Here is a 21,066-nt window from a genome sequence, read left to right on the forward strand (position 1 = left end):
CCTTTACAGGGGCTATGGCTCTGCAAATTTTGGATAAATGCATTTCTGATTATAAATTGTTTGCATGCTCATATACTTTAATTGTTCCTCTGTAGGGTTGATAACAAAAATTTGGTACATTAGAATATAATTTCAGTTTTACTCTAAGGTATTTTGAACCCCTTGGGAAGAGGAATCTGCATATGAATAAGTATAAATATAAAGAATAACTGACATTATTAATGAGGGTATTCCACAGTGCTAATTATATTTTGATTAATTTTATTACTGTTGAAAAAATATCTCTGTAATGAGTTCATTAATTTCTAAAATGTGTGTTTATAATTTTTTTGAGATAGCACACTTGACCAAAATGAATAAAGATATTAATGCTTTTGAGGGCAGGAATTACGTTTTACCTACTCTTAGAAATTATTATTGTTCTTGTTTCAAAATACACTTAACTCTCCATTATTTTTATTAATTACTTTCAGGTTATCCAGGGCCTGGGAATTTCCTGTGTATTTATGGCTTAAATATTTGAACCTTGTTAGTTTTTTTTAATCTCCATTTAAGGATTTAAAGGAACAGAGGGAATCATGTTATAATTTTATTTCTTAATAACAACCCTGATTAAAGGTTTGGATAGAAAGGTAGCCATGTTACAGAACAAAACAAGAGGGGCCTTGGGACGATATACTATTATTGAAAGAAGGCCCCGGGTCCGTTATATCCGCTGCCCGAGGAAAGACGTCTCTCAATGCCAGAGATTCGTGAAAAGGAAAGGAAATGTTTATTTAATGCTATACAGACTTCAAGTAGTGACCTAATGTCTTCATCAAAAATCCTAAAGTCCCTTAAAACACCCACAAACAGACACAGTCCTTCCTTCCTTCTTCCTTTGCCCAGTCCAGAGTACCATATCTCAGGAAAGGAAATAGAAGTCCATGGCTCAGGCAGTCCTCTGGTTCTTCCCAGTTAGTCCTCCATCTCGACTGGGAGACCTTCCTGGGTTCCCAGCACCCTCAGCTGAGTCTCCGGGATCTCTGCTAAAACCAGGTGGTGGTTCCCCTCCTAAAGCTGTGGGGGTCCCCACTCTGGCACAGGCACGTGGTCCTCTCTCCCAGGGCCACGGGAGTCCCCACTCTGTCAAGGCCGCGTGGTTCTCCCTCTCTGGGATACGGGAGTCTCCACTCTGCTAAAGCTGTGTGGCTCTCTCTCCAATGGCCGTGATCTTCTCTGCACCTCCACAGCCACATGGTTCTCTCTTCTCTCAGGGCTGCGCATGGCTCTCCTTCCTAAAGCAGCATGGTTCTCCCTCAATGGCCGCCGCAACTCCATTTAAATCCCCGCGCCAAATCTTCCTCTGCAGCCCCATTTCTGACTCCTCCCATACTCGGCTTCACATGCCAGAACTCATATCCTTCCAGCTTTACTGGGCTGCCATCATGAGTCTGGGCAGGCGTGGCTCCATGTCCTGGAGTTAATCATCTCCAAGCTTCCACGCAGGCGCTGTAACTCGGGGGACCTGCCCCCCCCCCTGCCCCTTCCGTTACGTCTTGGTGGGGAAGTTACTTCCATTCCCCTGGCTCAGGGCATGGCCACAGCTATTTAACATATCTAAGCGACCAGCCAAAGGCTATAGATATGTTAAATGACCACGCCAGAGCTTAGCTGTAAGGCTGTTGCTATGCAAAACAGCTCTCAATGGCCCTGCTCCATTTGTCCCTTCTCCCAACGCACACCGTGGGGGGGGGGGGGCGGTGGAGACATCTTAAAATCTCCTGGACACCTTAAGTTCTGGACCCCATTTCAAATGCCCATTTGGGGTCCCCCCCTCTTGGCTGCACCCTGTAACAGCCACACTAAGTAAAAATGGTGGTATAAGTAAAAATGAGAAAAAAATTTCATGTTGCAGCTGTTCACGGGCCTTTGTTTTGGGAAAGTTTCTGTGGATAGCTAAGAAATGATCTTGAGGCACAAGTCTTTGAATCACATTTTCAAATGGGACAATAGTTTATTTGTTTAAATGTGTGGGAGGGAAAAAGCATTTTGACTCAAGAAATGAAAAAGATATTAATTATAAAAGCCAGTTTAGCAAATATTTAAAACTATAACTCTGCAATTCATTTGTGATACTAGAATTTTATGTATGTGCTCTGAATCTTACATACAGTCTTAGCTTTGAACTTTGAGACCATCTGGTATAACAGTTTCATTCTTTGAGTCTTCCTTATGACTTGAATATCATCAAAGAATTGAACTCATTGAATGTTATTGAATGTCATTATTCACAAAGCCCTCACTTCCTCAGTACTTCCTGCTCCATTTTGGTGACCATTCAGGATAAAGGGCCTTGAATTTAGGAGGTGACCCTTTCTGTAGCCTGTCAATTAAAAAAAAATGTGGGTAATGACTGCTTAGTTTGGAATCCTAGCTGTGTTTTTCAACTAAGCATATGTTGGGAAAATTTTTTAAAAGTTTTTGGTGACAGGAGACAGAGGTTTGGGGGGGGGCAGGTAGCATTTAGGGATTAAAGCAGAAATTATGGAAAGGCTATGGTTTTATTTGAATACAAATTTAAAAATCTTTGTTGTTTGAAATCTGTGAAACTAAGAACCAACCATTTTAAAAAGTGTATTTGGACCACAAAACTGTGAATCTTTATATGTCATCTTTTCATTACTGTGGCCAAATTTTATTCAGTTTTGGCTTTTGTCAAAAATGAGATTATGTCACCTTTAACAGGAACCTAAACAACAAAACAAACAAGCAAAATATAACCAAAATCACTGAAATAGAGGACAGGCTGATAGTGACCAGAGGGGAGAGAAGAGGGAATTTCAGGGGAGAATGGGTAGGGTTTACAGGAACAAATTTAAAGGACACATGGACAAAAACTAGGGGGAGGGTGGTAATGGGAGGGAAGTGGGGAGGGTTGGGTGGGTGGGGTGGAATGGGGGGAAAAGGGAGAAAACTGTACTTGAACAAAGATTAAAAAAATGAGGAAATTTTGGGTGGTACACAATGTTATCATATTTCATAATGAAAAACCTCCTCTATCAAGAGAACAATATTTGACTGCTTCCAACATGAAATGATGACTATTAATTTTTCTACTGAAGGAAAAACCATTTAGTGTTCTACATGATCTGCAATCAACATGTAATATCTTTTTGAGTTTAATTTTTCTGTTGTTCTGCAGCAATAAATGATATTTCCACAAAAAATGAGATTATGTTACTTTTGTGACTTTTCCATAAGTATTTTTTCTTTGTAATTATGGATTTGATAATCACAAATATTTCTTTATTTGGTATTTTTACCTATAAATCAGTTATCCCTTTATTTTAGTGTAAATAGATCTGGCCTATTTTATTGCTGTTAACATAGTATGTTGTAAGTGTTAATCTCTAAAGAATTCTGATTTTTATTTTGGAAGTTTTGTTGGTAAATATTTATTGAGTTTGTCCATTTCATCAAACTTGAACACATAAACTTGCTTGGAAACACTAGCAAAGAACCAGGAAGAAATAGCGAGGAGTTAAACATGAAGGTGCTGAGGGGGACATGTATCCAGGAGGAATGATGCTGATCCGGAAAGTCTTCCTGAGAAGATGCCCTGTTTGTTAGATAGCCCCATACATACTTGTTTTCTACTTCATACACAAGTCCTACACATTTTAGCAGTAACTTCATTTTCCAAATTTATCACATTATTAATCTGAGGATGCTGACTCCTTCCCCTCCTTGTCCCCTGTTTTCTTTCTTTTTTTTTTTTAACAGTGGTATTTATGTATAAAAGAATCGTACAATGTAGACGGCATTTTCACTTGGTTTTTTATAACTACCAAATGAGATAAGGAGAGCAAGTATTTTTATCCTCACTTTGCAATATGAAATTGAGGCTCTGAGAGGCTAAATGACTTTCCATGATTTATGAGACCTAATTTTCTTTCTCCTACCTTAACTTTACATGTCCCGGTTGGAGTGGGAGAGCAGTTTATCTGTGTGTAAGCTTTTGCCAAAGTGTCCCTTGCATCATTGTGAAGATGATTTTTAGTATGATTACATTTATAGTGCTCATGTTAAACATTTAATTGTAGATGTCCATTTTGGTCATGAAATAAAAATAGTACACAACATTTACTATGAAAACAAAAGATTTGTGTTTCCAACAATGATTTAACAATTAGAACTGGTTGCTAGAGGGGAGAGGTGAAATTTCATTTTCTAGAGATTATTTTGTTTACTTGTCTTGTTTTAAATAAATTGTACTAAACTTTCTCTGGCAGAGATTATCTGATTATGGGTGATTTAACTCCTTCAAGGATCAGATTGTTAGAGTTGCTTACATTGTTTTCGTGTTTCTGTTTGTCAGGTAATAAACTCTATGCACTCATTATTTTATTTAATCTTTATAAGCATGTGAACTGTTCCTGGTGTATAGTACACACACAGTAAGTATTAACTAAATGGAGGAGTCAGAAAAGAAGTAAAACAAAGTATGTCAGATGGTATAAGTATTCTAGGAAAAATAAAGGAAGAAGGGAATAGAAAATGAGTGGGTGGGTTTAGAGTGGTTTGCAATTTTAAATAAAAGGCCAGGGAAGACTTTACCAAGAAGGCAACATTTCAGCAAAAAAGCTGAATGAAGTGAAGAAAAAAATGGAAATATCTGTGGTAAGAATTCTCTTAGATAAGATTAATTCCCATAGATAAGATTAATTATAGGTAGTATAAAAGAGGTCTTGAGGTGACAACTTGTGTTTGGGGAACAGCAGGAGTCCCGTGTCATACAAGGGAGCAAAAGAGGATAGGAGAAGATGAGGTCAGGGAGGGAAGGGCGGGGGCAGATTGTGAAAGGCCTTTTAGGCCATTTTATGAATATTGGCTTTTCTTCTGAGTAAGACGGGAAGGTAGTGTCAGGTTTTTTGCAGAGGAGTGACTGTATCAGATGTTCCAAAAGGATCACTCATACTGCTGTGTTAAGAACAGACTGGGATGCAGAAGCTTGGAGGCTGGTGTATAGGCAATTGGAATCGCAAGGAGGGAGATGATAGCGGTGGCTGAAGAGGTAGAAATTGGATACTGGACATATTTTGCAGGTACAGCCAACAGGCTTTCCTGACTGATTAAACGTGTCATGTAATAAACTTCAAAGATGACACTATAAAGTTTTTGGATGAAGTAAGTTTAGAAAGATAGAATTACCATTTACTAAGATGTTAGAGCTGGTTTCAGGAAGAAGAGCAGGAGTGGTTTTGGGCACATGGTATCCAAAAGAGGTGTTAAATAAACAAGTTATTGAGATCTGGAATTCAAGACAGAAGTCTAGAACAGCACTATAAATTTGGGTTTAGTAGGTTAAAGATGTTCAAGCTGTAAGCCTGGATGAGATTATTAAGGAGGGGAGGTGTACATAATGAAGATAAGAGGTTCAAGGACTGAGAGTTAAGGGGTACTCCAGTGTTACGAGGCAAGAAGTTAAAAAGCAGTCATTACAAGAGATCTGTGAGAAAGAATGTCTAGTGACTAGTGAGGTAACCATAAGTGTTTGGAATCAAAGCGGAGAAAGTATTACAAAGAAGAAGGATCAACTATGTCAAATGCTACTCATAGATGAGGACTAAGTATTGACAATTGAGTTTAGCAAAGTAGAGGTTCTTGATAGCCTTGACAAAAGCATTTTTGCTGGCTTGATGGAAGTGGGTTCCAGAGAGAGTGAAAGGTGAGGAATTGGAAGCAGTGAGCATAAACCTGTCTTTCAAGACTTTTGCTATCAGTAAGCTCAGAGAAATGAAGTGGTATTCTGAGGGGTTGAAGAAAGAGAAAGAATAGCATATTTCTATATTGGTTGGAATGATCAATTGAGAGGAAAAATTTTATGATGTAGGAACCAGAGGGAAGAAATTCTAGAGAGATTTTCTTGTGTAGTTGAGAGGAGATGAAGTTTAGTGGAGGTGCTGGCTTTAGATGGGAGTGTGTATGATTTCTCCCCAGTAAGAGAAAGGAAGGCAGAGTATATATATATGCACAGGTGCACATAACTTGTAGTTAGGGGAACTTGTTGAAGATCTTTGATTCCTTCTATGTTTTTCAGTGAAATAGTAATCTAGATTGTCTACTAAATTTCAAGGTGGAGATGGTGGGAGAGGGTAAAGAAAGAAAAACAATCTGAAGTAGTCTAGAAGAATGAGGGTACGTGGAAAGGGCAATGTGGTGTGATTACTGAGAAGTATTACAGGCCTAGTTGAGGTAAGTGGTAATAAATTAAAAGTAAGTCCAGGCCAAATGGCTGTATTATTTTTCTCAAGACTATTCAACTGTGTGGGTGCAGGCCTGGAGTAGGCAGAGAATTGGCTTCAACTAGCATTTGGGTGTTGCCAGGTAAGTGCCATGAAGCAAGCAAGGGAGTTATTGTAATAACAGGCCATGGAATTTAACAAGTTATGGAAGAGAAGTGAGGACATGAAATAGTGAGAGTCAATGAAAGGTAGTAGGAACAATGGAGGTTTTCATGGGACTATTAAAGATGTTGGCTGATATACTAGAGAGAATGAGCTGGTGGTCAGCCAGTAGAATGTTTGAAATTGAAATTAAGGAGGGCTTACAGTTGGTAATGTCATTGTTAAGGGGATGATCATGATCTGAGGTAGAGGAGAGGGCATGATCATTGGAGCAGAGGAGGTCAAGGAGCTGAGAGGAAGAGTGTTAGGTGCTCATTTATAGGGATAGTGAAATCATTAAGAATGGTGGCAGGTGTATTCACTTTAGAAAGATGATGAGTCTGAAGTTAATTCTTCACAGAATGAGGGGGAGTGACTTGGATTGGTAGATGGCCTTAACAAGGAGAGGTAGTGGGTGGTATAATCAAATGGCCTGCAATTGAATGTTTGGGGCTTTTAGACATGAAAAGGAAGAATAGTCTGAAAAGTGGTAATAAGGAACAAGACCCAGTTTCCAGATCCAGTAGTGGGAGATGGTAATATGAGAGATGAGGACTATTTTTCCATATAAAAGAACTATGGAGAGAGCAGTGTCCTCAGGGGGAAACTGAGCTTTAGTTAGAGTAAAAGGTTAAAAGATCATTTAACAGAGATAGAAAGTAGAGGAAATTTTGCTGATGCTTGACCTTGAAATCCAGAAGCACAGGAGCTGGAGGGAAGATGGGATCAGAAGAGGGGATTAGAGTCTGGTAGTTCTGACTCTCTCGCAGGCACTGTTGAAAACAAAGATAAAGGGTAGGGTGAAGTTAGTCCTTGTAGTTTTTAGGATGCCATGTGGTGAGACTGTGTGTTGAGGGGGAGGCCTGTGAGGCCGGGTAAGGATCACAGGCCTCCCCCTCAACACAGTTCCTCCCCTAGTTCCTGTTATCTAAGGAACTTAGATAACAGTTGTGGAGTCTCCTTTTCACTTTGTGAATAGTGTTGGGGAGGCCAGGGGAAAGATGGAGGGACAGCCTTGCTCCTCCAGAGCATTTGGATTTCTGATGCTCTTTCTTAACTCCTACTGACGCATGCTGGGCACTGGGTGAAATGAGTGGCCTTATCTGAAATGCAGGGCACTGAATAAATGACCAATTATATGAGGTAGATAGAGACAAGGTCTCATGGCTGTTGAGTAGTGGAGTAAGGAAATGAAGTAGTCTTAAACAGTAAAATAGATGAGGAGTCAAGGAACAGTAACGTTCTGAGATACCAGATTGTCATTGGAGCCTTCTCTTCATTGACTTTGAGATCCTGTGGTATTGTTTGAATTCATAATAATGTGGGATTTAATTAACAGTTCAGTCTTATATAGAATGTGTTCCTTGTGTTTGTTATCTGAAACTTGAAGAAATTAAGGGAAACAGTCCTAAGTGTACTGCTTTCTGGTAGGCCTGTTCTTTGCCCACTTCTAAATCCATTTTAGCTTCATCTTGTCCAGGGAACATTCCTGATTGTTCTTAACTTTGTCTTCATAGAGTGATCATATGTGGTAGAAATAGTGATCATATGAGGGGAGTGTGTATGTGTGCTACACATGCTTGCATTTTATCTCCCCACTTAGATAACAAGCACCCCAAGGGTATTTCTCCTTTTGGCTCTGTACCTCCCTCGAAGAGGCAATGTAATTTAGTCAAAAGGGGATCCGCTTCTATTGCTGGTCCTGCCACTAATTTGATATTATATTTCAAGCCATTCACTTCACTTCTCTGGGCTATACTTTATTTGTAAATGAGGAGAGTTTCATTAGAATGATCTGAGAGGTCCTTGAAAGTCATAATCTGTAATTTACTGGCTGGCTATCAAAATAGTTGGTTAACTAATGCCTATACATGCATTTGAAAGGAACAATTTAAAAATATTATTTGGTATAATATTTTTAGTTATTTTGCATACAGCTTAATGACACTGTAATGCGTGGGCCGTAGCCTAGCAGATTCAGAGAGAAATAGCATGGGAGAGAGAAGGTGGATCAGATGGTACTAGTAGCAAGAATATGTGAATGTGGGACCAAGAAAACAAAAGATATGTTTGAAACTCATCTGCACAAAGGTGATAAGCTGCAGGAATCCATGGTATTTCAAAGAGAGAGATGGAGCCCAAAGAACAAAGCCAAGGTCATAACTTTTAAGAGAATCTATATTTAAGGGCAACTGGGAGAAATGAATCTAGAGGAGGAGAGAGTATAAAGAAAGCTAGTACATTTTAATGACAATGGAAGCATTGAGAGAAAAGAATCCCAAAGGGAGGCAGTGACAATAGTATCCCATGTTGCAGAGAAGTTAAGGAGGACAGGCACTGAGAGAAACAAGCATTTGGGTTTGTTCCTGAGGTCATTAATGACATCCAGAAAGCAGTATCCATAAAAGTATTGGAAGGTTGAATTCCATGGGTTATTAATGATTCTGGCATAGACTCAGCAACGTATTATTGAGTTCCTCTTAAATGCCCAGTGTTGTGTAAAATGTTTGTACTCATGGATATGCACACACACCCATACCTCCCAAAGGAGACTGGTTGGGACAGGATGAATAGCATAGGAGGAAGGACTGTCCTTGAACCTGAGAAGGGACATGCCATCATCTAAGATAGGAAGAAAGAGTGGGTTTGGATATAGATAAATTTACTGAGGGAAAAACAAGGGTTGAGGAAGTCCATGTCTCATTACCTCAGTTTTTAAAATTCATATTAGATTATTGTTTCTAAAACATTGTATAGACTATGCTGACCTAATAATTGGTTTAACATATCTATTTAATACATCCATTGGATTTTTCTCTTATTTTCTTTGCTCTGTAGCATTACATACTGTTGGCTACCTATTTTGAAACACTCTTCTTGGTTATCACTAAATGTGTTTCTTGATTCTTCCATCTGTCTATTTTTTCTACACACCTACCTCCAGTCTCTATTTTGTAAAGATGAATGTAGTTCCTTTCACTAAATCTTGTATCTCTTCCTGCTTTACATTCCCTTCCTGGGCTACATAATTCACTATCAGGGATTTAGCTATCACTTAGCTGTAACCTCTCCAAGGAATGGCAAAACTGGAAAAATTTTGTATTTCCACTTACTCGATGAACACATCCACTTGGATATTCTGCAGGAGTCTCAAATTCAACATTAAAACTTATTGCTAATTTCCACATAACCATTCAAACTTTTTCTTTCTTCTGTATTTTCTATCTTTGTCATTATATGGCCTATTGCAGTATCTATTACATGATAGGATTTAATAGCTTATTAATTAATCTGTCTTCCTCTAGAATCCCCCCCACAATTGATATTCCATAACTCCAGCAGAATATATGACACTTCTGCTCAGAAATGTTTGATGGCTTCCCATTGCCTACAAGAGTTCAGAATACAATTGGAACTCTTATCATGGTATCAGGTTTCTTTATGGAACACCGCTCAACGTTTCTTGCCTCCACCCTGCCACGATCCATAAAGGCCAGTTACATTGGTTTCCCCAAGTAATCTATTTACTTTATGTCCTCTGTCTGGAATGTTTTTATTCTTCCACCTTACCACCAAGTCCTACTAACAGGTTGTTGTCCATCAAAAATTACATCAGTGCCCCAACCTTCCTCCTCTCTCCTCCCACAGTATTTTTTAAATCACTTCTATAGCATTCATCACAATCAGATTTGTAGATAGTTAAATAGGAGTCCACCTCTCCCAAGAGGCTGTTATTTGGGAACACATCTAATGCTGTATCACATGTATCTTTACAATTCTACTCATCCAACATAGAGTAAATCAACACTGCATGAACAAATGAATGAATGAATGAATGAACAGATGCATGATCAGGTGAAATATAAAATTCTTTTGCCTATTATTGCATGGGGTGCTGCACTTTTTCCTGTGGATGCCTTGATGCCACCTGAAGCTTAAGAATTTCAAGATGGAACTCATCACTTCTTCAGACTATGTGCTTTTCTTTTTTGGTCCCTAATTTGGCACACTGTCAACAAGGCTTGGGGTAGTAGTTTGTCCCCTTCTGTCCCTTTCTCATCATGTCAAGCCAGTTGCCAAGTTCTGTTGATTCTGTCTCCACAGTCTCTCTTGTATCCACTCCTATTTCATTTTTACTGCTAGTTTGGGTCCTTAGTACATCTGACTTGAGGTCTCCTAACATTTCCTCCTCTTATCATTCATTCTTTGACCTATTGTTAAAGTAATATTCCTAAAGCACCGAAACTTTCAGGTGTTCCTCATTGCTTTCAGAACTATAGACTTATTTTCCAAGACCTGCCTCAGTCTGATCAAAATCTACCTTTTCAAGCTTATCTCTGATTTGTGTGTTTTAAGTACTCTGTACTTCAACCAAAGTGGTCTGCCTCTTACAATAGTTTTAATATGCCCTGAATTTTCCACTCACTCCCTCATGCTGCTCATTTGCTTAGCAAAATTGTTGAGAAGGTGTTGAAACTGCTTATTCTGGCCAATCTCAATAGGCATCTTTTTCTTAAAACATTTCTTAAGCCTCTAAATTAAAAGCTGTATATGAGCTTTTCAGTTTCCAAACCTCCATGTGCTTTATTTCTCTCTCATTCATTTTTCATATCCTACACTGTGTTGTGTTTTTTTGTGAACTGGAATTAAGCTCATTCGAATGAAAACTTACTGGAGACAGCTACCCCGTGTTAAGTATTTATCTCTTTCTATAGAAGTTCCTAGAAATGGAGTATGTTGTACATAATAAGTGCTCAAGGGGATTGATTAAATTAAGCTGAGATTGGGATAACCAACATATATGCTAGTGAAGGGAGATGGGAATTTATATTAGAACTGAGAAAACACCTTTATTTAGAGGATCGATAGAGGCAGAAGTCAGGTGGGAACTGAGAAAATGGAGCCAGTGAGGATAGGCAATTTGTGGTGATGTGGAAGGTGGCCAGACTCTTAAGAAATGGAATATGGTCAGCAGATTTGGAAAGAGACTTCTGAAGGAAAACCACATGAAGTGTTTGAAAGAAAAATGAGTGTGCTGTCGGAAATGCAAGTGCCAAGTTTACTCCAAGTCATGTGTTTTCATTTTTCACGTTGGCAGAGTAGAAGTACTCCAAATGAATCAGGCCACTGAAGCTAATAATGAATTCCAGTGTACTGAGGTCACAAGGTGAGAGTAAGTGTGCAAATCACAGAAATAAGAAGCCTTGTAAACATAACCCTGCTGGGCACTGGCAAGGGTGATTTTCTGAGACAATTGAGTTTATACTCCTCTGTCCCAGTTCAATCTGATGAAACTATTTAAAAGAGAAAAGTTATTGAGCCAACCATATATATTTATATATTTTAGGGAGGTCTATCCCTTTAATTATTACAGATATATTTTAAAGTGTAAGACATTTAAAATAAATCATTACTTAGCTAAATTAGAATATTTTTCAAATGTATCTTAAAAGATACAATTTGTGGTAATTTCATTTAATGTGAGAACAGTGAAAATATTTAAAGAAATTATGCCTTATTTTTTTTGATAGGATGTCATTTATATTTACATGTAAGCAGGGGTGTTGAATTTACACAGTGTGATAGCCCAGAGTTTCTGAAATAAGTGTAGCTACTGGATTTAGTTTCCTCTAGACTCTATTGCACATAAATCTTCCCTAAAGACTTTATTATAAGAAATATGATATTGGAATATTTTTATTTAGTCTATGAATCTTAACGTCATATTCAAGAATAAGGCTGTGGTTACATAATCAGAAAATACGGTATGGGGCAAAAGTAGGTTTACAGTTGTGAGTACGCAAAACAGTTTATTCTTATTATATATTAATTATTGTATTATTTTCCATATGAACAACTGTAAACCTACTTTTGCTCCACCCTGTGTATATAGACACAGACACTTTCATACACATATGCTTTTTTTTGACAGTTAATTTAATTATTCAAAAGGTAGAATACTCATTGCAGAAGCCCTGGACTGCATTAGAACTAAAAGGGATCACCTAGGCCAGTGTTTTTAACCTGAAAGTCCCTGACATTGTAAGCAGTTCAGGGACTAGGTTTCATGAAATTCTTTGGTTCGCAGGCCCATGCTCAATCCACTGAACTACTCCACTGTTTCATGAGATTCTTAAGTAGGTATATGATCACCAAAAAGCTAATCACTCAAATAGTCTAATCATTACTTTTCACAGATACTGTCACTGTAATGGGGAGTGGGGATTAAACCTCTTGGCCAAGGATAGTGCTGTTAGCTAGATAGGATGAAAGACCTGGTGTTTTCAGTGCCCAAGCTCCACTTTAACCATCCCAGTGGAAATACACAGACTCCCACCAGTTGGGTAAGGATTATTTGTCCTTCACTCAAGACAGTCTCTTTAAAAGAAATATTTTCCCAATTGTGATTTAAAGTTTTATAATGGAAGTGGGACACTACATATGATATAAAAAATAATATATACACAGTAACTCAAGAAAGAAAGTGAGACTTTCTGCTTATTTTCTCTTACACTTGTTTTACACCTCCCCTTCTACCATGTTTCTTTTTCATTTTGTCTTAGATGTTCTCTTCATGGCCTCTGATGAATTGGATTAGAATAATCCAATCTTTTCATTCATCCTTTCACTTATTAATTAATTCAGCAAATATTTCCTCAGTGCCTGCTATATGCCAGTCACCATGCTAGGTCCTAGGAATAGAATGGTGAGCATGACCGACATGGTTTCTTTGTAAAGTTTGTAGTCTTAAGGTATAAATCAAACATTTGAAAAGAAATTAAGAACAGATTTTGGCCAAGTACAAAGAATGAACACAAAATGATCTGAGGATGACCACTAGGAGTACTGGTCTGGGGCATGCAGCCAGCTTCACTGAGGAGGTGATGTTTCAGTTAAAAACTTAAGTCAGGAGGGAGTTTGGTAGAACCATGCTCCCTTGCAGAGGAGCCCAGCTGGTTTAAGGATCTCAGAGAGGGCTAGCGTAGTTGGGCTGAGGAGAGCAAGTTAGAGATGTGGCTTCTAGACTTTATGGCTATGATGAATAGTGCTGCTGTGAACATTCATGTATATTTATGTGGGTTTTTTTTTGTATGTGGACATAGGTTTTCATTTCTCTTGGCTATATGTTTATGATTGGAATTGCTGGGTTATTTGGTAACTGTTTAACTTTTTAAAGAACTGTCAGACTGTTTCCAGAGTGCCTGTACCATTTTTACATTCCCACCAGCAGTGTGTGAGAATTTGGATTTCTCCACATCTTTAATAACACTTGTTATTTTCTGTCTTTTAGATTATAGTCACCCTACAGGGTGTAGAATGGTACATTGCAAGCCCCTTGCCTTTTTCTTAACAGTGCTCTTAAGCCTGGCATTTGAGATTTTCAGTAATTTGGCACCAGATTACCTTTTTAGACTTTTATTTATTTAGTTTCAGTAAACCACTTGTTAGTCACAAAATATGCCCTATACTTTCCTAAGTTTTTTAAAATATTTCTTTTTGAGTATGTGCTTGTGATTTGGAAAGCATTGGTCTGTGCCTTGCCATCCTTAAAGGCCCATCTAAATTTCTTGTCTCCATTTTATTACATCGAGCCATATGAAATACTTGATACTTGACCATTTTAATTTATAAAAACAGCAATTTCAAATGGTTTGACTTAATGTATTTCTTGCTTTCCTCTAATCTTCAAGTTACTACCATTTCCTTTGAGTTTTTTCCTCCTAGCCCTTGTATGTATCTCTCATGGTGTTACTGATGTACTTCTGTGGTATGATGTCTCTCACAGGGCTGAAATCTCAAGGGCAGAGGCTGTTTTATGATGCAGTGTTTTGTACATACTTAGGGTTTGGCAATTGTTAAATTTCTTTTGAAGGAATATATATACCATATAATGAATTGATATAAATAAAAATGAATCAATATAAACAGAGGATGCAAATATGAACCTAACTATAACTGAATACAAATGCAGACATGTTGGGAAGACTAAACTTACTGGTCAGAAGAGAAGAGTTTTGAGAGTAAATTAAAAGATAGTCCAAATAGAAAGTGAGGAGAGCCTGATTCTCATGGTCAGTGGCGAGGAACAGTTTTGTCTAGCTGGAGTGAAATACAACTCTGAGCTAGAATTAGGCATGGTAGAGAGTGGCGGCACTCTGAAAGCAATGATTATGAGATTTAATGTGATTTGGTGGCAGCTGGGTGCCAGTGCCAGTTTAAACATCTTCCATAATGACTACAAGTGCTAAGTAATTGTTGGACTGCTGCTTGAAGAAAATCATTCTTGTAGATTTGAATACAGTACTTTAGATGAGACCAATGTCCCTGAGTGAATCTGGATGAGAACTGATTCTGGCTTTTTTTTGGCCAAAGTTTACTGAGCCAGAATGAGACATGAAAATGGGAAATAAAAATTATATATTTAATGTGAAAGAAATGAAGAGAAGAAACAAGAAATACAAACTTCCTTCATGAAAATTACTTTGTTCATTTGGAGTGTCTATGAAGTTGGTATAAGTGATTTTGGGAAATGTAGTAATGTGGAAAACAAAAATAGGCAAAATAGCATTCAATTTCTACTCAACTGTTGTCTCAGATAAAGGTTATTATACATAGATGTATATATTTTTTTATATTTTTTTTACAAACTGGATCTAGACAATGCTGGCTCTTACATACTGGCTGTGTGACCTTGGGCAAGTTACTCAACATCTTTCTAGATCACTTAAAGCTATTTTCAAGAAATTGATAGGAAAGCCCAGGGTGTCATACATTTACCATTTGACGGTGTCAGACCATAACTCTAGCCAGTTGTATTATAGTCCAGTAATATTTCTATGCTACATCAGTGCTTTTAAGACTGCTACTTGTCAACACCTTGGCAGCTATGTTCTGATGAATGCTAAGGTTCTTAGAATACTAACATTTATTTCCTTTTTTAGATTCTATAATTATTATTATATTAAATTATTTTTTATACTTACCGAAGAACATGCTCATTGATTTCAGAGAGAAGGGAGGGAGAGATTGAGAGGGAGAGAAACATCAATCAATGTAAGAGAGAAACATTGATGGTTTGCCTCTCATAGGCACCAACCAGGGACCAAACCTGCAACCTAGGCATGTGCCCTGACCGGGAGTACAACCCGAGCCCTTTTGGTGTGCAGGACCATGCTCCAACCAACGGGGCCACACTGGGCTATAAATATTTATATTTATAAATATAAATATGTCCAGGGCTATATTTTTAAAAATTTTAAACAAATTTTCAAGTGTACACAAAAGAGAGAAGTGGAAAATAAACCCCTGATTACCTGTCATCCAGACAGAACAGTTACCAAGACTACGTTAATTTATCTTTTTCTTTTTTTGCTGCACTATTTCTGAAGCAAATCATGTCCTTTCATTCCTATAATCTGCATTGCACATTTCTAAAAAATGTGGCTATTTTCTCCTATAATCTCACAATCACACTTGGTTAAAATTAAGTGCACTTCTTTTATTATCTAATGCTCATTCATACCAACTTTCCTTACAACTTTCCTAAAAAAACCATATCTTTATAGTTGATTTATTTTTAAAAAATTAGGATTCAGAGTCATATATGAGTATTACTTATAGTTAACCTCTTAATTTACAGCAGTTTCCCCTACTTTTACTTTTCACTTCATTGCGTATCTTCAGACTTTTCCTTTGGAACAGCCAGCATTCTGGATTGAGTCTTTGTGGTTTCTTTTATTTGTTCTTCTATACTTGTGCTATTCAGTACATTCGCTATATGCATGTGGCTGTTGAGCAGTTGAAATATGGCTAGTCTAAATTGAGATGTGCTGTAAGTGTAAAATCCATACCAGATAGTATTAAGTAAAGAACAGAAAATATCTAATTAATAACTTTTTATGTTGAATACATGTTAAAAGGCTAGAGGAATGTTATTATTGATGACATAATTAGTTTTCCTCTTCCAGTGGACTGTCCTGTTTTTTTAAATACTTTTTAGAACTTTCAAGCCTTTTTTATGTAGAAAGGAAATAATTTTAAATTACAATTTCAAATTTGAAAATCTTTCACTTCAAATATCAAGAGAAATTCCTTTGATGACATACATCTTCTTTGACTATTTTGGGGCTAGGGCTTGCTTCCAAAATTTTATGGACTGAGTGGCTTAAATAATACAAGTTTATTTCTCACAGTACTTGGAGGCTGGGAAGTCCAATGTCAAGGTGTTGGCTGATTTGGTTCCTGGTGAGGGCTGTCTTTGACTGGTTTGCAGATGGCTGTCTTTTCATTATTCCTCTCATGGTGTTTCCTCAGTGAATGGATGAGGGGGAGAGGGAGAGAGGGAGGGAGAAAGAGAGAGAGAGAGAGAGAGAGAGGGAGAGAGAGAGAGAGAGAGAGAGATAGCTATGGGGCCAGGGCTAAAGGAAGGAACAAACACCAGTGGGTCTCTTTCTCTTCTTATAAAGCCACCAATCTTACCAGATTAGGCCCCCACCCTTAGGCTTTATTTAACCTTAGTTACCTCCTAAAAACCCTGATTTCTGATTACAGTCACTTTAGGGGTTGGAGCTTCAACATAAATTTTAGGGGAAAGGGGGCTGGGGGGAATACAATTTAAATTTAGTCCCCGGTAATGACAGATGTAATTTTTAAATGACATTTACAGTGCCAACACAAATGCTTTTACAATAGAAATAATATATATGTTTTAAATAGTTCTAACATAATACTGTACAAGACACAAAATTTCTTGTTTTGTAAATACCAGGTTTTAATTGTAGTTCTTGTTGCTTTATTCCTTACAGTAAATTGTTGGTTACAGTTACTGGGGGACATTTGTATTCTCACTTGTAATATGTCACAGCTGAAAGCAGTATTAATGAGAAATGAAACAGCAGCTTTGCCATTATAATTTTATTTATGTATCTGATTGTACTTGAATAATATGTGTGCAGTAACCACTCAGTTGTTATAAATAAAATAGCTAACACTTAATGTACCTGATATTATCTTTTAGACACTTTACATTTTTTTATCAGGAACAAGGTGGAGAAATGATCTGTAGTAAAGAAAAAAAATCAATTCTACTGGTGTGTGTGTGTATCTGCGTGAGTGTCCGCTGTGATCACAAAAAACGTACTATGATATATTCCCACCCCTGTCACCTCCAGCCTTTCATTTATTGCCTGAAGTTTAAAACCTTTTGTAGATTGGTTATTTTGATATACACATTATTACTTATTGAAATAAAACATTGTGGATTGTAGTATTTATCCATGTTTATGCATGAGTAAAAAGAGAAGTTATTAATTAAAGAATATTTGCCACACTTACACTTGAAAGACTGATTCTTTGAATCTGAGTCTGGGAAGTATTATGCGCATAACCTGGTTTTGTTATTTTATTTCTCTTAGATTTATTTACTCATACTTTGGCTCTAAAGAACCATTTGGTTTCTTAGTGGTACATGCTGTTATACTCTGTCAATATTTTTTCCAAGTAATGTACTAACCATAATTCCCAATTGTGTTTTATTGCCTTTAAGAATTTAATCTGCTCTCCCAGAAGGTCACATGTATAAAGAGTAGTATTACACATGTGAGCTTGTCCAAAATGTACTTTATAAGGTATTGATTGCTATATCACTTAGGATTATTTTTGGCTATACAGAATATAAAACTCCATTACAGTGATTTTAAAAATTGAACTCCGTTTATTTTACACAACAGAAGTTTCACAAGTAGGGATTTGTTGGTGTAGATTTGGCTGCTAAAATGTGAGGCCTTTATGTATTGACTGTTGTTTGTTTCCCTGTTCTTAGCACACCAGCATGCTGATAAGATGACTACAATATTTTCAATTTCTATGTTCTTGTTCCAGGCCAAAAAAGAAAGGGAAAGGTTAAGGGCTACTCTACTACTACTGCTGTCCTTTATTAAGAAAATAAAAGATTTCTGTAACTATAAAGACTTTCCCTTACATCTCATTGATCAAATTTATGTCACATGGTTTTCCTGGCCTTACAAAAGCCAAAAGCAAGCATGTCATCTTCATCTTGGGCTGGGCACAAACTATCTGGGTTAAAGTTAGGAAAAAAAGGTGTGTGTGTATATATAGGTGTAGAGATAGACACAGATATGGAGTAGGCAGCAAACAAACATCTGTCTTAAAGTATTGTGCCTAAAGTTTGCTTATTTTACCTGTTATTTTAATGCAGGTGGCATTCAGTTAGTCAGAAGTTGACTATAACAACAACAAAAAGAAAAAAAGAAAACATTTCCACCCTATCAGCTTTTCTTTGTTATATTATAAGGCTAGATAATAGAATTTCTTATGCCTGCTCCTTTTTATAATATTATAAATATTATATAATATTATAAATATTATTGGACATAAACAAATAGCAACCATAATCATAATTTGAAATAGTTAATAAAATAAAGAGATGTTTGCATTTGAAAAATGTATTAAGTGTTCCCACTGGAATACCATTTTCCTCCATTTAAGTGAATTCTTTTAGGGGAGATGATTTTCATATTATATAAATACATAAAAACATTTTGCAGATGGCATGATCTTATATGTCATAGAAAACTATGAAGACTAAAAACTTGTTAAAACTAATAAACAAATGTACGAAAGTTGAAGGGTATAAAGTCAACATGAATACTTCACATTGAAGAAAATGCATTTTCATATGTAACAACAGACTCTTTGATGAAGATATTAAGAGAATGATCCCATTGTAATTTCATCAAAAAGAGTGAAATACTTCAAAGTAGATTTAACAAAGGAGGTTAAAGACCTGTACAAAGAAAACCGTAAAATAGTGGTGGAAGAAATTGAAGAAAGATGCAGATTAATAGAAAGTTATCCCATATTAATGAATTGGAAGAATTAATATTGTTAAAATGGCCATGCCACTCAAAGTTATTACAGAGTCAATGTATTATCTGTAAAACTTACAATGGCCTTTTTTACAGATAGAAAAAACAATTCTGAAATCAGTACAGAACCACAAAGGACTTCAAATAGCTAAAGCAATCTTGAGCACAAAGAACAAAGCTGGAAGCCTTATACTTAACTTTAAACTGTATTACAAAGCTGTAGTTATCAAAATAGTATGGTACAACACAAAAACAGACACATAGACCAATGGAACAGAACAGAGAGCCCAGAAATAAAACCATACATATACAGTCAATTTGTCTTTGAAAATGGTGCCATGAATAGGAATATGATAGACTCTTCAAGAAGTGGTGTTGGTGCCCTGTCTCTCCCTGCAGCCCATGGCCAATGTGCAAGTGAATACAGCAGCTGGCAGCTGCCCTATCCATTCACCGGTGTCTTTCTACTTTGGCACTGGGTGGGTGCTGGCTGAGGGAGTGGCTCATCCCCTCCTCACAGGCCCTAGCCCCCATTCCTGAATCACCACACTGTCCCTTACTCTTTCCTCCTGACTACCATGGTGTGGTAGCCTTGCCTGCTGCCTGGGGCTGCTGCTGGCGCTGGTGCTGACTTCCCAGATACTGTGGGCCAAGACCACGATGCACAATAAGCTTGTGGTGTGGTCTGCCAGGAGCCCAAGGACAACCAGAGCTTTAGTACAACCAGGAGGCCTTGCTGGGCAAGGAGGAATCCAAAACCTTTGATCTGCTCGTTTTAGAGGAGAGTAAGGACAGGCTGAGGGAGATTGTTAATCAAATTGACAGCGATGGGGATGGCTTTGTCCCCAGTGTGGAGCTGAAAACCTGAATCAAATGGATGCAGAAAAGATACACTTGTGATAATGTTGCTAAAGCCTGGAAGGATTATGATGGGAAAAAGACTAACATTTCCTGGGAAGAATACAAACAAGCCACCTATGCTTACTACCTAGTAATCCTGCAGAGTTGAATGATTCTTCAGATCGCCACACCTTCAAAAGGACGCTGCCACATGATGAGAGAAGGTTCAAAGCTATAGACCTCCATGGTGACCAGACAGCCCCTGGGTAGGAGTTCACTGCCTTTCTGCACCTTGAGGAGTTTGAGCATATGAGGGAAATTATGGTTTGGGGAACTCTAGAGGTCAATGACAAGAATGGGAATAGGTTTGTGGATCAAGATGAGTATGTTGCCGGTATGTTTTCCCGTGAGGAGAATGCCCCTAAGCCACACTGGGTTTTGTCAGAACAGGAGCAGTTTAATGAATTCATGGATCTGAACAAGGATGGGACATTGGACAGAGATGAGATTTGTCACTGATCCTCCCTCAATACTATGCCCAGTCACAGGCTGAGGCCAGGCACCTGGAGTACAAGTCAGACAAAACCAGGGATAAAAAGCTAACTAAGTAGATACTGGAAAACTGGAATATAGTTGGTGCCAGAATACCAATTTTGGGGAAGATCTCACAAAAAATCATGATAAACTTTGATAAACACTCACCATGATATGGCAGACTTGTCATTATAGGTGTTCTTTTATTGTCTTGGATGGTTGGTACAATCGTCTCATTTATAAATGAGACATTTCTAGCACTAGTGTTCTCCAAAATAGCAAGTGTATAACCTCAGATGGGGGTTAAAATTGGTTTCCACTCAATATTTACTGGGAAATAGTTATTGCTATTCTTTCAGTAAGATTTCTCTCCAGGC

General features: G+C 37.5%; 1 protein-coding gene and 1 pseudogene across 2 annotated transcripts in view; both read left to right on the forward strand.

Annotated features, from left to right (window-relative positions):
* Positions 1–21,066, forward strand: part of MTMR2 (myotubularin related protein 2) — a 115,270-nt gene that overhangs the window by 17,445 nt on the left and 76,759 nt on the right. The window lies entirely within an intron of this gene.
* LOC123805309 lies at positions 19,718–20,846 on the forward strand (annotated as a pseudogene).

This window comes from Phyllostomus hastatus, unplaced genomic scaffold (genome assembly GCF_019186645.2).
Source record: "Phyllostomus hastatus isolate PE091 unplaced genomic scaffold, TTU_PhHast_1.1 phas_scaffold_317, whole genome shotgun sequence".
NCBI classification, from domain to species: Eukaryota; Metazoa; Chordata; class Mammalia; order Chiroptera; family Phyllostomidae; genus Phyllostomus; species Phyllostomus hastatus.